Below are 17,411 nucleotides of genomic sequence, written 5' to 3'. Positions count from 1 at the left end.
CACAAAAGTGACTGTAAATATAGAGCAAGCTTCACGTCCCCCCTGGCCCCTCAACTCCTCTTGTGCAGTCTGGTTCCTAACAGACCACTGACTGGTACTGGTCCATGACCTGGGGGTTGGGGACCCCTGCTTTACAGGATATAGCAGAATCCTATGATGATCTACTATATTACTTAGACTCTTTATTGCAGTGGGAAACCTTACAAAAAATTTTAAAACATTTTCTCATTTAGTTCTCAAAACAACTAACTAATGTAGGTATTGATATACACATTTTACAAATGAATCAACTGAGAATCATTCAAGAATCTTTTCACCCAAGGTCATATAGCTAATAAATGGCAGACAGTAGATTTGAATCCAGGTCTCCTCACTCCAGGACCTGAATTTGGTTCATAATTCTGTAAGGAATCTGATATGAGAAACTAGTGTTTTCAAATGAAACTAGAATTTATGGAAGAGTCTGACAAACTATCATTTTATCATGACCTTTAAAAAGAAACCAAGGGTAAATAATTCTAAAAGCTTACAGATTGTACATGCAAGAATCTATGATTTGGTTTCAAGTGTTTCATCAGCACACTACTACTTAGATTCTGAGGAAATTAGAATTCTCTACCCTCTCAAACCTCCTCTCTGAGTTCTATTTCCAGTTATCTGATTTGGAATTCTGTCACAAGAAAACAGGTGGTTTATGTCACCTCATATTTCAATTTCCAAAAAACTTCTAACATCATATATCCAGATAAATGGTGATAAGATGTGAGGATATGAAGGCTAGATCAATAGCATTCCAATCTTTTTGAAGAAACAGTCCTCTGTCTATCCACACCCTCAACTAACCCTGATTTATGAAAAGCCACCCACAGAGAGATGATGGCACCACCACTCAGGCCCACCTGGTCTAACCCCAAAATACACTTGCACACACGTGCCCTCAGCCATCCTCCATTCCCTCTCCATCACAGTTAGGGTTTTCATTTGGCCAATAGCTAGCTGTTAAAGATGAAATGAAGAAACACAGGTTTTTAGACCACAGCAAGGAAATCTTTAAGCAAACCTATGTTGGTTGACTAACACAGGATGAGATCACAGAAATTTTTAAAATATAGGTTTAATCTTTTATAATGACTGTGAATGAAAACTGTTGCCACCGTATCAGTAAACAAAGGCTGTTGCAAGCCATCAATCCACTACAGCAGCCCAAACAGTAAGCCCTGAGGGAAATCAGGATAGAGGTGAACAAGGTGCCCCACTGCCAAGCCTTAGGTCACTGCAGCCACCCCCAGAGTCCGCCCTGAGGGGACTCACGATGAGACAGATACTGGCCCCAGATAGCTGAGGTGCATATCAAAGGAGGGTTCCCATGAGTCCAGACTTTTTCATCTTCCCATACATAGAAAAGTGCTAAATTCATTAACTTGAAATATCCGGTTGTCTTGATTTAACAGGAATCTTTTGATATCTTTACTGCCTGTTATTTGTTGCAAAAACTCTTATATCTCCTGGCTTCTCCCTTACCACTTCCAAACAGTCCCTCTGAACAATTCTGAGAGGTTGCCTCCTGGGCTTGAAGCCTTCAGAAAGTCTGCCAAATAAAACAGATTTCTCAATTTTTAAATTGTACATTTTTTTAAGTTAACATGACCTTGAGAGATGGACATAATTATATGCATTTTATGAATGAGGATACTGAGGCTCAGCAAGGTTAAATAACTCACTCAAGGTCATACAGTTAGAAAGTGGTAGATCCAAACTCTCTTCCTTCAAAGTCTGTGCTGTTACTAATACTACCACATTGCTTCTCAGATCTATTTTTGTGTGACATTAAGATGTAGATGAAGTCCAGCATAATATATTATATCACTGGATTATCCTCACAGTTCAGTTCAGTTTAGTCGCTCAGTCATGTTCGACTTTTTGCAACCCCATGGACTGCAGCACTCCAGGTTTCCCTGTCTATCACCAACTCCTGGAGCATACTCAAACTCATGTCCATTGCGTTGGTGATGCCATCCAACCATCTTATCCTCTGTCATCCCCTTTTCCTCCCGCCTTCAATCTTTCCCAGCATCAGGGTCCTTTCCAATGAGTCAGTCCTTCGCATCAGGTGGCCAAAGTATTGGAATTTCAGCTTCAGCATCAGTACTTCCAATGAATATTCAGGACTGATTTCCTTTAGGATGGACTGGTTGGCTCTCCTTGCAGTCCAAGGGATCTCAAGAGTCTTCTCCAACACCACAGTTCAGAAGCATCAATTCTTCAGCACTCAGCTTTCTTTATAGTCCAACTCGCACATCCATACATGCTGCTGCTGCTGCTGCTAAGTCGCTTCAGTCGTGTCTGACTCTGTGCGACCCCATAGACAGCAGTCCACCAGGCTCCTCCGTCCCTGGGATTCTCCAGGCAAGAGTACTGGAGTGGGGTGCCACTGCCTTCTCCACATCCATACATGACCACTGCAAAAACCATAGCTTTGACTAGACAGACCTTTGTTGGTATAGTAATGTCTCTTCTTTTTAATACGCTGTCTAGGTTGGTCATAACTTTTCTTCCAAGGAGTAAGCATCTTTTAATTTCATAGCTGAGTCACTATCTACAGTGATTTTAAAAACCCCCCAAAATAAAGTCAGCCATTGTTTCCATTGTTTCCCCATCTATTTGCCATGAAGTGATGGGACCGAATGCCATGATCTTAGTTTTCTGAATGTTGCGTTTTAAGCCAACTTTTTACTCTCCTCTTTCACTTTCATCAAAAGGCTCTTTAGTTCTTCTTCACTTTCTGCCATAAGGGTGGTGTCATCTGCATATCTGAGGTTATTGATATTTCTCCCGGCAATCTTGATTCCAGCTTGTGCTTCATCCAGCCCAGCGTTTCTCATGATGTACTCTGCATGTAAGTTGAATAAGCAGGGTGACAATATACAGCCTTGACATACTCCTTTCTGGATTTGGAACCAGTCTGTTGTTCCATATCCTCACAAGGAACCCATAAATGTGCTAACAAAAGACAAAAAAATAATCTAGGTTTTCTGTTGGTTTCCATTTCTTCCATCCTTTTTGGAATCTCTCTTAATTAAATTCTTAGTCACAACTATCTGTATGCATGTCTAACACATTTGAACCTTAACAATGAAAAGAAAACAACAGTTCAAACATTCTACTGTCTTGAAGAAAACAACTACAATATACAAAAGATACTCTGAGGTCTACCTGGATGATAGACCTCTCAGAACAGTTTGAGGCAGAGTTGTTCATAAAGCACACAGGCAACAAGCAACTGCCTCTGAAATAGTCTTCCATCAATTCCTGTGGTTTGGGACCATTGACCAATGTCAGAAAGTTGCTCACTTTGAGAAAACATATCCATAACTGTATGCACACTGGTATCTGGTCATTCCAGGAATGGTTGAGGCAAGTTGAGAGAATTTAAAAAAAAAAAAGAGAAACAAAGCACTTAAATTGGGCATGGAGAAATGGATAATGGCAGATATAGTTGTTCTCTTTGGGTGTATGGTGACATCTTTGTACAAGAGTACTTGTTTATACTATACATAAAGTAGATAAGCAACAAGGATTTATTGCACAGCCCAGGGAATAATGTCTGACACCTTGTAATAACCTATAATGAAATATAATCTGCAAAGAGAAAATCTGAATCACTATGCTGTACATCTGAAACTAACATGATACTATAAACAACTATGCTTCAATTAAAAAAGAGTATTTGTTTAAGTAATTATTTGAATATCTTGATCGATTTTATCCTTTTTATCCATATATATCAATAAAAGTGGGACTGAAAATGGAAAAATAAATACTGGTACTATTGATAAGGATAGAGCTCATAAATTTAACACAATTGTGATGAAAACAGAAAACAGTGGCCAAGCCAAAAGCAGACACACTTTGGTCTCAACTGGAGGATGGTTGGACTTCAGCCAGTATTCTCTATATCCAGCAGTGAGGGAAAGCATTAAACTAAAGAGCTCAGACAAAATGCTAGAAATACACAATCAAAAACTATCTGTGAAAACAAGATACATTTAGGGATTTTCTAGTACTTTTAGTTCTTTGGTCCTAGAATGCTGTTTATAATACGTAAGTCTATGATTTGAGTTTTGCGAATTAGTTCATATTTTTAGGAGTACATTATGTACAGATGTACACAGAGGACTGCTTATACCTAGCTGTTTTGTCTCCATGCCCATTCATTTTGAGCTAAACAAACAAATTGGATGTCAGAGTGATGAAGCCTGCAGAATAAGCATAAAAACACTAAAATGACTGCAGATCCAGGAGCTGGGGCAAGCATCCAGATTTGTGTGTGAGGAAGAGCTGAGGTTAATGCAGCTGCAAACCAACTCCCTACAGAGGCACAGGCACGGGCAGGTGGACAGGAAGCCTTCAGGAGCGCTGCATTCTTTTAGATGTTGTGGGGAAACGAAACTAGATACATGAACTGCATTTAAGTTCCCACTCTAAAGAATAGTTAAATAAATAACTTCAGAGCACAATGTCCGAAGCCTGGTCCCAGGAATTTCTTGAACTGAGATAAACGTCTGCTTATGAGTATCCAATTCTGTCCCCAGTTTCCAGAGGTTTCCACACCCCCCTTCACTCAGATACCCAGAAGCCCTCTTTTCATTGTGGCTTTATCAGTCAGCCCTATCTATCACCATCAGACTTGCCTTCCCTCCTAAACAAAAGTACAGAGAAAATTTCTAGCCATCCACCCACTCATCAGGGACTACAAGATTCAACTCACATCCTGCAAGCTCAGGATGGAACATGAATCCTTTTAACTACCTGGGCACAGTAGCTGACTATCAGGAAACTGCCTGTGGCCTCCTCACGCTGCCACAGTATTTACACAGCTGATGGAAGTTTGCCCTGGTTGAGGAATTTGGCTCTAGAGGATTCCCTTTAGAATTCCCAAAGAGCCCATTCACCCTGTCCCACCCGCACAGATGCCTGTGGAGATAGGAACAGTGGGGTTCATTTTCTAACTTCCTCTGTACACACCATAACTCTACACATTTATTTAAAAGCGGGGGTCACAGAAGAGCTGAGGGAGCTACAAAACATAACACTGTATGAGCTATTTTCAGAAAATATTTTAGGTAAAGTCAACAACCCCCTGCCCCTGCCACTCAAACATTCCTCTGCTCCATTCAGCAGCCTAAACTCTGCCCTGCATGTCTGCAGACACGAAGCAAGGCTGGGACGTGACGCCCAACAGAGAAGGAATCTTTCCAGGGCAGCAACAGGAAAGCCCAAAGAGTCAACCTAGTCTCAAAGCAGTGAGGAGAGAAACAGCAAAGCAGAAGCCTTGACACCCCTCTCCTTTAATAATTTAAAGCCCTGCTCTTAGCGAAAGAAAGAGGGGAAAATATGAGACATGATTTCATCATGACAATAAGAGAGCAGAGGTGATAAGCTGGAGGAAGTAATTTTTGAAGACTTTCTTGATTTTTTAAAAGATAAACATCAGTTTTTATTCTGTCAATTATTAAAATATGTTAGAAATGACAGTAAGCTATTAACGTCTCCCACTCTTACTACCAACTGCGATAGTAGTGACAGTCCAGTCCTGCCAGCCGTGGGGCCTGCTTTCCCCAGCTGTGAATAACTTCTTTCACTAGGAAAACTGGTCAGGAAATAGCCCTCCATTCAGAACAGAGGTGTCTATGAGAGGTAAATGTAGATCCAAAATGTTCCCTTTCTTAATTTCCTTTCCTTGCTGCTAATATTATCCTTGCCTAAATAATCTTCCTACATTGCTCAAATAAACTCCTTCTAAACCAGCTCAATCTTAACAACGAGAAGAGGTGATATAACTGATCCTCCCACATATACATCCTACTTCTTTCCTTTGGAAAGACAGAAGTGTAGTCTCAAGGTTAAGGGCTTAGGTTTTGGTGCCAAACTCTCTTGAGTTTGACTTGACCTTGCTAAATTGACTCAGCAACTTTGGACAAATTACTTTCATCTCAATGTTCTTATTTGTATCAATTTCCTTATTTGTAAAATGGGAACAATAGCAGTTCCTAGCTTCTGTTAGGGGTGGTTGTAAAGATTATACATAAGACACCTTGACTATGGATTAATAGACTGAAAACAAGCACACACTAAAAGTTGAGAGTTAGGCCAAAACTGAGGACTTAAACTCGGGACCCAGAATCTCAGATAATCCTGAGAAACTGCCCCAAAGAGGCAAAAAATATACAGGAGTTTTTGCAACAAAGATCAGGTAATCAGAACATCAAAAGATTGCTGTCAACTAAAAAAAAAAATCTGATAACTCAAGTTAAGGAATTTAGCACATTTCTGTGTAGAAGATACAAGATTCTTGGCTCACCAAAATCATGCCTTTGATATGCACCTCAGCTATCTGGGGCCAGTATCCTGTGTTTTCTCATCTTGAGTGTCCTCAAGGTGCAAGGTCGGGGGAGAGGTGGTGCCTACGGTGTCTGATGATTTAATGTGGGCATTATAGTTCTATCCTGAATTCCCCCAGGGCTCACCATCTGGGTGGTTGTAATGTGATGGCATGATGGTTGCAACAGCCCTTTTTTACTGACATGGCAGGTAACATTTTTCATTCACAAATAGTATGTATCCCAAACAAAGTAAGCACTCAGTAAAGTCCATGATTACTATCATAGGCTTTTCCATCTCTAGACAGATTCAAGCAGACCATGCAAGGATAGAAGGCAAACAGCACTGATTAGAGAAAAACATCACAGCTAGAAGGGTTCTGAACTGTTAGTAGAGCAAAAACAGATGAAAGTCAGGCAGTCCAAACATCATGTGATAATAGTGATTATTTACAGGCTAATGATTCATAAGAGAGAAAATAGTCTTTCTGTATGTGTACAGAAACAATAGGAAGAGCGTTATTTGAGAAATCAAAGAGAACTTATAAAAAAGCAATTTTTAAATGACCAAAGAATTAAAAAATGAAAAAAAGAAACACTTAAAATAGAAGAGGTTAATGAATAAGCAACAGTTCATGCTCAGCTGATCTCCATAATAATGCTGGTGTCTGGGGACAGAAATAACCTCATATTATAGGCTTTCTGGGATTTAGGGAGGGAGCTGAACTATAAATTACTATGTACTCTGGGGACTGAGTTAGACACACAGTGTAACTCTATCTCTGCCCTTACCCATCTCAGAAGGTCCAGCCAGCTTAAACCCTTTCCCATCCCCTCAAAGGAAAAAATTGGTCTTGTGGTTAAGAGAAAAGAGGCCAGAATGGGGAAAACCTGGGTGGGAGTATCGGAACAGTCACTTACTAGCTAGGTTGTAGTAGATGATACAACCTTGCTAGCCTCAGTGACTGCATCTGAAAAATGGGGGCTACCATCCCTGAATAGTACTATCTCAGAGGGCTGTGTGAGTGATCGATGTGAAGATGCACACTGGGGATACAGGTCTCCCATCTTCAGTGGGAGCAGTCAGAGCCCAATCCAATTGTTCATTTTATAGGTAAGAAAACTAATATCTAGAAAAGTTAAAATCTAGCCCAATTGTTAATAGTTTCAAAGCCTGGACTAGAACCTAAATCTTGATTCTTAATTCAGTATTTTTGCATTTCAATGTGCCTTCATGGAGCTTTGCAAATCTTCTCCTACACTGATTTTGCCCTTTTCTGAACATTTTCGGAAAGTGCCATTTTCAACCAGTACCATCAGTATAGCACTTGCATACTCTCAAATGATAAATTTGTCCCTTCAACTACATTGTAATTTCCTTCAAGTGGTAAAAGAGGTTTCAAATGCCTTCTATCTATCCACAGGTATCTACTCAAATGCTGGGCATGTCATGTCGTTAATTGATTGATAGAGTGGTTTCTTTCGGAAGAGGTTTTACTTGGGATAAAATGTTACTGTGAGGAAGATACTGGCCAGATATTCAGGACTGCAGTCGATCAGATCACACGAAATGGGTTTTGAACATGCCCAAAGAGACCCATAAAAAATCAACTGCAAGGGAATTCAAACACAGAAATACTGGAACAAAGAAGGCAGAAGGCAGAAGGCCCTCTCTTCATGTCAATGTTTTTAAACAGTCTATTTTTAAATGAAAATGCATTGACAACCTTCACAATATTGTAATTATCCTCCAATTAAAATCAATTAATTAATTTTAAAAATGCATTGACACAGGCCACTGGTTCTTAACCTGCAGTTGGTAAACCCCAAATGTTGTAGAGTTACTGCAAAGGATCTGCAAGTTGATTTGTACATCAAACATTGTAGAATGAATAAATGTTTTGCACCTGCTTACAATATTTTGTCCCCAAAATGCATGTACAATCTATTTTGATTTAATAAAATTGCAAATTCTTTTAAATACATTGCGGACTTGGCTGTAATTTTTTATCACTGCACATTTTTAATTCAGTCAACAAAGCTGGTTCTAACATTTATTGAACATTTTCAGTGTGGCTAACACAGTGCTATGCCATCCAGATTATTTTTGTTTACCTCTTGTTAGCACCCAGAAGATAGGTACAATTGTTACCCCAATTTTACACATAAGAAACTGAGGTTTGTAGAGTTTAATTAACTCACCATTTGGTTTTACTAGCAGGAGATGATGGAGCCAGACTCTGACTCTGAAGTTTGTGGCATTGCCCATGGTTAGGATACTTTGTAACTGACAGGTATAAAATATTTTACCTATTTACATCCATATATATGTGTGCAGGAAATGGGTGTTGATCCATGAAATTTGATGTTTGAAGAAGATTCTCATATCTGCAAGGATAGCAGCACAAACTAGAGGTTACAAGTGGCTCTGGAATAACTAGCTCTCTGACTTTGGGTGAGCCAGGTGCTCAGAACTAAGGAATTCAACTGATTGATTTCTAGAAATAGCTCCAAGACAGAAATTCTGTCATTCTATAATTCACATCAGCATTTCCCTAGATAGATTCTGCCAAATTCTGTCAGAAAGGACCCTCCACAGAAAAGGTTTCCATGGTCAACCGAGTCTGGAAAACATCAGAAATGAAGAGACCTACCATACACAAAAGAGAATATCCTCTTTTGGAAATTCATAATTACACTTTCACATATTATATAAGTCCTGCGTATATAGTTCACATATTATATAAGTCCTGCAGCACGTTGGCTTACACAAAGTTAAACATGTTCTCTTCTTGCAAGACTTCTCAAGAAGGAAACATTTTTCATTCCGTGTAACCCAGAGCACCCTAAAAATACTTGGGTATCAAATGTCTTCTGTATATAATTACTTTCATGGAATTATTTCCATGGAATATTTGTAGATTATAACCTCATTCTGGCAGTTAAACTGTTTCTGAATCAAAGCGGTCAGTTATGACAACTGACTTCTGAGAGTCTTCCAAACAGTGCCATTCTTTAGTGATATTGGCTTTCAGAAAGCTCTTTAGCCTAGAAGTATATTTATCTAAGGACTATACAGACTGCTAATTTCTTTGTTTCTCTTCAAGCATGAAATACAATTTTTATCACAGTGACACTCTGAAGGTTCTGTTTTTCTCATTTCAAAATCTGTTCTAGACTAATGGTTCTCAAATTTTATTACCATCAGAATCACCTGGAAGGCTTGTTAAGCCTACCACAATTGCTAAGCCTACCAGAGAAACTAAGAAACTCATTCAGCAGATGAGGACTGAAGCCAGAGCATTTACCTGACTAACATTCTTCTGGTCTGGGGACTATGCCATTCCTCTAGATCTCTTGTTTCAGATTGAGTTCATGAAGTAGAACATGGAAGACGTTTTGGTCTCTGCTTCCATCATCAATGGCTGTTCTTGTTTGCTTTCTGTAAGCCTGACCCTTAGATACTGAGCCACAGACCTAAGGTGTTTTCTTTGTGTTTTGAATTTTTATATTAAAAAGTGTCAAAAGCTTCAGAAATCAAATATAAAGAAAGGAGTTAGGAAAACAGAGAATGTCTTTGACCAAGTTTTAATAAAAGAAACTTTGAAAATATTTCATATTTAACTATTTAAGAGCTACACTTCTTATTTCTCATTTAATCATATGGATTAAATGAACTAATTCTTGTCTCCTTGGAGGAGTGATTAAGTAACATTAAGATACAGACAAATTTTACATCACTGACACTTGGGCTGGGGCTCCATTCACCAAAACCCACAGAACTTTAACTGACCTTTAATTTCTACAACAGAAATTTTGATGATGCTAAAGGAGCCACAGGGACTTCCCAGGTGGCTCAGTGGTAAAGAATCCACCTGCAATGCAGGAGACATGCATTCGATCCCTGGGTCAGGAAGATCTCTTGGAGAAGGAAATGGCAACCCAACCCAGTATTCTCGCCTGGAAAATCCCATGGACAGAGGAGCCTGGCGGACTACAGTCCATGGGGTCACAGAGTCAGACACGACTTAATGACTAAACAACAACAAAAAGAAGCTATAGAGTTAAGGAACCCTTTAAAATAATAGTGATTATAAACGTAGCACAGAATCACAAAATTGGCACAGCCTGGTATAATAAATGTGTTCCTGGGAAATTGCAAGTCAAATTACAGTCAATTGGATCCCATTTACATATTCTAATTTTGGATATGCCCAACTGACATTGTTTCTTAACTTTTTACTTTGAAGTGTCTGCTTATTATGAGCTCCGCATCCCTACTGACCTGTCAAGGAAAAAAGGACAGAAACTAACGTTTACTGACCATCTTCTAAGGGCTACATCATCTCATCTACAACAAATCTGTGACAAGGGACTGATCCCTAGAAAAGTTGAGTCCAAGAGGCTCCCATCACATTGATAAGTGGCAGCTTTAGGACGTAAGTCAGCCATGAGCCGTCCAAAGTCCACTTTTTTCACCGCCCCCCCCGCCCCCACTTCACCAACCACTCTGCTTCAAGACCTTAGTGATCCTTGGATGGAATAGGAGGGCTCCCTCTTTAAAGGACAGCTATAAGGGAGAATTATTTGGTGTTGGAATGAATTACCAATAATTTATAGGTTTTAAAATTATCATTTTCACATATGTGTCACCTAAGTGGTGAAAATATCTGATATTGAAACTGAGAGGCATAAAATTAAATCAAAATGTTTCACTCAGAAGTATGCAAAATGTGACACCTTTACATACCGTTGTTTAATAAGACTGGCAAATAACCCAAGGGAGTAATTAAAAAAACAGGTACAATTTAAAGGTCCTCCATGAGCACTTTTACATTAATCTCAAGCTTAGGAAGGCACATGTAGCATTAGTCTATATACTCTACCTGTAGTGAAAACACCACCATTACCAATTTGCTGGCACTGCCTTGGTTATATAAAGCAGTTCATGGCAGTGTTCTTGGTAAAAGAGAAAACATCCTATCTACGCAGGCTCTGAAACCCTGTGCAAACAAATTTCTCCCAAGTAAGCTGAGCTCTGCCCACGGAGCATACTTTAGGGCTTAGTATATGTGTAAGCTGAGTTCCCCGCTATTATCCACACTGTCAGGAAGGCTTTTATGAATGTGTGACCTTAGGTTTTAAAAGGAGACCACAGAAGCTGACAATGACCTAAACTACCTGTGAATGTCAGCCTTTCAGCTCAGAGAATATTACTGATGAACCCAGGCTACACAGGGCTCCTGCGCAGCTTTGAAACCAGGCAAAACATTGCCAGTTTTAATAGTTACTGGGGTGTGAGAGACACGGCAATATGCTGTTCATGACACCTCTGGGAAAGTGTTTGTTAGAAATAAACAAGGCTTGTGAATAGAGCTCTACCACTCTGGGACCTCTGGTTTTCACTGGTTAATTCTCCAGATTACTTCGATAACTTGTATCAACAGATATCCAGCTTCTTCTGAGCAGAATTAAATGCCACTGTTCTGCATAGAACGATAACAGCTCCCTGCTCATTCAGAGTATCAGAATTTCTAGATCAGAAACACAGAACAACATTTATAACATTTAAATTAGCAAGAGTCTAACAAAGTTCCTACTTTCCTTCCTTCTTTGCTGTAACATTTACTGACCACCTACTCCTATGAGACATACTAGTGATACAAAGATGGTAAGGTCTATTCCCTTAAAGGGCTCAATCTAATCCACAAAATAAACATGAAAGGCACATACCACTATAATAGGACAGATGTTACGGTAGAAGACAGAATATCACAGGAGACAACAGGTAGCAGCCTACTGTATCATGTTTCACAGAGGTGACATTTAAATTTGGTATTAATTGATGGCAAGGAATTTTGCCTGGTGGAAGAAGAGGTGATAAAAAGAATTCTTTGGGTAGAGAAAAGATCATATGCAAAGACAAGGCAGTGAAATAGGATATGGTATGCCAGGAATGGTGAGTTCTCTGTGGTTGCCACAAAGAGTTTGAGGGAATGATGGAAGAAACAGCACAAAGTCTAGACTTCTTAACTAGGGCAAGGGTTTGGGGTGGACTTGGGAAATTGAAGGCAGTGAAATTGAAGGGTTGCTGAGGTACAGATTCATTGGGATGAGGGAGGGTGGGAAGACGAAATCCCAAGGAGATGACTAATCCTATCAAGTATCCAGTCCAAATACATCTGGACAAGTCTTTGCTAAAGGAAGTGTCCATGTCTAGTGATGAATCATATCTGTTCATGCCACCATGTCTGGAGAAAGAGTCACTGTTACTATTTCTTATAGGCCAGAAAAGAGAAAACCCTCTCTCCTTTCCTTTCAAAGGGAGATAATATTAACCCTTACAGAGATTAGCCAGCTTTTACCCCCTCAAATCTCACCTCTCCAAGGCATCTACCACACTCTTGCCAGAGTCATCTTCCTAAAGCACCACTTTTATCTTTTTTTTCTTTTATTTTTATTAGTTGGAGGCTAATTACTTTACAATATTGTAGTGTTTTTTGCCATACATTGACATGAATCAGTCATGGATTTACATGTGTTCCCCATCCCGATCCCCCCTCCCACCTCCCTCCCCATCCCATCCCTCTGGGTCTTCCCAGTGCACCAGCCCTGAGCACTTGTCTCATGCATCCAACCTGGGCTGGTGATCTGTTTCACACTTGATAGTATACTTGTTCCAATGCTATTCTCTCAGAACATCCCATCTTCACCTTCTCCCACAGAGTCCAAAATATGTTCTATACATCTGTGTCTCTTTTTCTGTTTTGCATATAGGGTTATCATTACCATCTTTTTAAAATTCCATATATATGCATTAGTATACGGTATTGGTGTTTATCTTTCTGGCTTACTTCACTCTGTACAATGGGCTCCAGTTTAATCCATCTCATTAGAACTGATTCAAATGTATTCTTTTTAATGGCTGAGTAATATTCCATTGTGTATATGTACCACAGCTTCCTTATCCATCCATCTGCTGATGGGCATCTAGGTTGCTTCCATGTCCTGGCTATTATAAACAGTGCTGCGATGAACATTGGGGTGCACGTGTCTCTTTCAGATCTGGTTTCCTTGGTGTGTTTGCCCAGAAGTGGGATTGCTGGGTCATATGGCAATTCTATTTCCAGTTTTTTAAGGAATCTCCACACTGTTCTCCATAGTGGCTGTACTAGCTTGCATTCCCAACAACAGTGTAAGAGGGTTCCCTTTTCTCCACACCCTCTCCAGCATTTATTGCTTGTAGACTTTTGGATAGCAGCCATCCTGACTGGCATGTAACGGTACCTCATTGCGGTTTTGATTTGCATTTCTCTGATAATGAGTGATGTTGAGCATCTTTTCATGTGTTTGTTAGTCATCTGTATGTCTTCTTTGGAGAAATGTCTGTTTAGTTCTTTGGCCCATTTTTTGATTGGGTCATTTACTTTTCTGGAATTGAGCTGCAGGAGTTGCTTGTATATTTTTGAGACTAATCCTTTGTCTGATGCTTTGTTTGCTATTATTTTCTCCCATTCTGAGGGCTATCTTTTCACCTTACTTATAGTTTCCTTTGTTGTGAAAAAGCTTTTAAGTTTCATTAGGTCCCATTTGTTTATTTTTGCTTTTATTTCCAATATTCTGGGAGGTGGGTCATAGAGGATCCTGCTGTGATTTATGTCAGAGAGTGTTTTGCCTATGTTCTCCTCTAGGAGTTTTATAGTTTCTGGTCTTACATTTAGATCTTTAATCCATTTTGAGTTTATTTTTGTGTATGGTGTTAGAAGGTGTTCTAGTTTCATTCTTTTACAAGTGGTTGACCAGTTTTCCCAGCACGACTTGTTAAAGAGGTTGTCTTTTTTCCATTGTATATTCTTGCCTCCTTTGTCGAAGATAAGGTGTTCATAGGTAGGTGGATTTATCTCTGGGCTTTCTATTCTGTTCCATTGATCTAAAGAACCGCTTTTAAAAGCTAGCTTCTCAGTGACTAGAGTCTGAAGTTCCAATTCTTTAGCAGTATTAGCTTTTCCTTATACAACACACCTTTCTACACATCTGTGCTTCTGCTCATGTAGGAATGACATAACTTTCTCCCCTACTCTTAATCTGTCAAAATTCTACTTGTCCAAAGTTCAGTATAATGGCCAACTCCTCAATGAGACCTCTCTTCTCACGATTATTCCTTCCTTGTTGACCCATATTCTCTTGGATTCCCACCAGCACCTATTTTACTCTGTCCTGTCTTTTAGGTGTCTCTGGGAAGTTGTTATTGAAGTGGACATCTTGACTAGGGACAAGGGAAAGAAAGGGAGGGAAGAAGTTTAGCTTCTGAGTAGATGCAGTAACTGCCTCCTAGATAAGAACCAGGTAGAGGCAGTCTGATCAGTAGATAAGTGAGACACAGATGCCAAAGTGGAAGACTGTAAATACTTTGGCCACCTAGTGCAAAGAGCTAACTCACGGGAAAAGATCCTGATTCTGGGAAAGATTGAGGGCAGGAGGAGAAGGGGGCGACAGAAGATGAGATGGTTGGAGGGCATCACCAACTCAATGGACATGAGTTTGAGCAAACTCTGGGAGATACTGAAGGACTGGGAAGCCTGGTATGCTGCAGTCCATGGGGTCTCAAAGAGTCAGACATGAATGAGCAAGCGAACAACAATGAACAACTGCAATAATATTTTCCAAACTCTTCTACAAAGTGGCCTCTAATCTGGAAATAAATCCTGTTTCTCTCCTCTTGAATCTGAGATGGTCTTAGCACTCACCTGTAACCAACAGAATACTGCACAAGTAATGTTCCATGGCTTCTGAGGTGATACCCTACGGCCTTCCCCTGGTTCTCTTGGGATGCTTGCTCAGCCTCCACATATGATGTCTGCCTCCTCAAAGACTACAGTGCTGCAATAGACAGTCTCTTAGTAGACAGTCTCGGAGTAAACTCAGAGACTATGTTGGTGCTCCAGTGGACAGTCCCCGCTAAGCTCACATTCCACACCCCCACCAAGGTGACAGATTTGTCAGTAAAATCGTCTTAGACCCTCTTGGCCAGCCAACTTCCAGCTGAGTACCACTGAGTGACCTGGCCACTTCACAAGGAACAGAAGAATCTTTTTCTTTCAGAAGAAGCCGAGTCCTGGCCAAATTGCTGGCTCACAGAATCCACAAGATACAATTTAATGGCTTCTGTTTTAGGTTACTATCTTTTGGAATACTTTGTTATAAAGCAGTAGATACCAGAAAAGGCAGGGAATGAATGAATCCTAACTCTTTTATGACTAAAGCAAATTGGTCTTCTGAAAGAGTTGTAATCACTGGCCAGTTGGAGACAAAAACTTCTGGGATCCCCTGATAACATTTAAGGTACTTAGTGAGAACCAGCGAATCCTTAACTGTGAACATGTGCCTGAGGCCACTGGGGGCCCAGAGGCCACCCTCAAAGGGCAACGTTGCTGATCTGACCAGAAGGTGCCCCATCTTAGGTCTGTGGATGCTCACTGCACTTTGTAAGAGCACAAATTAGAAGTCAGAGGAATGAAAAGATTCTTTATGCTCAGAAGATGGTAGAGACCAGGAAGAAAGAAAGGCATACATGCTCAGTCATTTCTGACTCTTTGAGACCCCATGGATTGTAGCCTGCCCGGCTCCTTTGTCCATGGAATTTTCCAGGCAGACATAATACTGGAGTGGGTTGCCATTTCCTCCTCCAGAGGATCTTCCTGACCAGGGATTGATTCTGCATCTCCAGCCTTGGCAGGTGGATTCTTTACCACTGTGCCATCCAGAGCCTTGATAAATACCTGTTGTGTGAACTGACTGAATTCAGAAATTGAAGGCAATACTGGTAGTACAGTTTTCTGAGAGGAAATGGGCAGCTGAGCAATACAGGACACCATATGAGCTGTGACTGGATATGGGATGCAGATCCGGACTCTCCTTCTTCTGAGGCATTATAGTCAGAATGCTTGTAGGTCAGAGAACTGTGACCAGTCTGTTGGGGGACTCTTTGTGGAAGAACTTCCTGAGGATTCTGCTCTGAGTTGAATGTCTTGCCCTGATGAGCTCACCCAGCGCTCTGCCGACCAGAAGCATCTTCACCTGAAGGTTCTACTTGTTGCTCACACAGCATTTGCCTTTCTCTTCTCACCATTCTGCGGAACTCATTAGTTACGTGCTAGCTAGCACCCACAGACTCCCCTAATCGTTTTCCACCATTATTCTAAGCCCTACATGAAACATTCCTCTTTTCTGAGCTCACAATAGCTTCTTTTTCCTCAGGACCATATTTAAGATCTCCCATACTGATTGAAACCTATTAATGCCTGAAGGAGAGACTGACTCAAGACCAATGTACAGGCCCGCACAGTTATCCTGAAAAGGGAATGACGAGATTTCTGATCTCTAAAGCAGCTTTTTTTTTTTTTTTACAGGAAGATCAAAATCATGTCCTGTATTTTCAGAGGGCCTTTCATATTCTTTTTTTTTTTTTGCCTTTCATATTCTTATTCAATGCATATTTTTGAAGTCATAATCCTGACTGAGAATGTGATTTAAGCTAGATTTTTACAAGAGTTAAGATTTTATTGTGATATTCAAAGGGCTAAAAATTTTATCAAATATCTTATTTTCATTACACTGATGACAAACTGTATAATTTTCAGGATTATAATTGCACACTTCCCTCGCACAAATCTTAGGATCCCCAGTCTCCTGGAGAAATCTCAACTTTGTCTCTATTTTCAGAGATTTGTTAACTATACCGCAGTGAAAATGTTAAACAAAAGGACCAGTTTACTTATGGATTCAGGCTAGAAAAGCCTTGAATCAAAACAAATAGAGAAATTGGCTTTAGGGCCAGACAGAATCAATTGTTTCCTGATCAGTTGTGGTTTGGGGAGCCTAATGAAGAGTGATCCCTCAACAAGGGCTGGGATTAACGCACTGTCAGTCATCATTAATCACTGCAGTTCCCCAAATCGCCTGTCTTCAGTCAGGATACCTTTGTTTCACAGGCATTTCTCCATATTCTTGACTCATAGCACACATATTCAT

The 17,411-nt window shown here is 40.2% G+C and overlaps 1 long non-coding RNA gene across 15 annotated transcripts in view; it reads right to left on the bottom strand.

The window, feature by feature from the left end:
• LOC133041115 (uncharacterized) overlaps positions 1–17,411 on the bottom strand; it is a 117,326-nt gene that overhangs the window by 83,740 nt on the left and 16,175 nt on the right. For 3 of the 15 annotated variants that reach the window (XR_009689146.1, XR_009689154.1, XR_009689158.1), the window contains one exon: positions 8,691–8,768. The exons of 11 other annotated variants lie outside the window; for them this stretch is intronic. This is a non-coding gene — a long non-coding RNA (uncharacterized LOC133041115). Of the gene's footprint in view, positions 1–8,582; positions 8,769–17,411 lie in introns of all 15 variants that reach the window. One more of the 15 variants, XR_009689156.1, reaches the window with a different exon arrangement.

Source organism: Dama dama, chromosome 20 (genome assembly GCF_033118175.1).
Source record: "Dama dama isolate Ldn47 chromosome 20, ASM3311817v1, whole genome shotgun sequence".
In the NCBI taxonomy this organism is placed as follows: Eukaryota; Metazoa; Chordata; class Mammalia; order Artiodactyla; family Cervidae; genus Dama; species Dama dama.
The sequence above is the reverse complement of the archived record's forward strand: the minus strand, read 5'-3'. Positions and strand labels throughout refer to the sequence as shown.